Here is a 290-nt window from a genome sequence, read left to right on the forward strand (position 1 = left end):
TGGTCACCAAGTGGGAGCTGGTGGTGCCAGCTGTGGTGGCACAGACAAAAGGCAGAAAAGGGCAGGCCTGAAGAGCAGGAGGATCGGCCATCTAGATCCCCAACTCACAACGAGTGAGCTTCGCATCGTACTGTTGAAGCATCTAACCCAACTGCCCAGCTAGCTAGCTCAAGCCATCCACGGTCAGCTCAGGTTCAACTGGGCCTGGGCCTGCCCACCACAGCCGTGGGGCAGCACCGGAAGGAACACTGGAATCTGTTTCCTTCGATTCTCAGGATTTGAAGTTGGCT

This window comes from Peromyscus eremicus, chromosome 11 (assembly GCF_949786415.1).
Source record: "Peromyscus eremicus chromosome 11, PerEre_H2_v1, whole genome shotgun sequence".
Lineage (NCBI taxonomy): Eukaryota > Metazoa > Chordata > Mammalia > Rodentia > Cricetidae > Peromyscus > Peromyscus eremicus.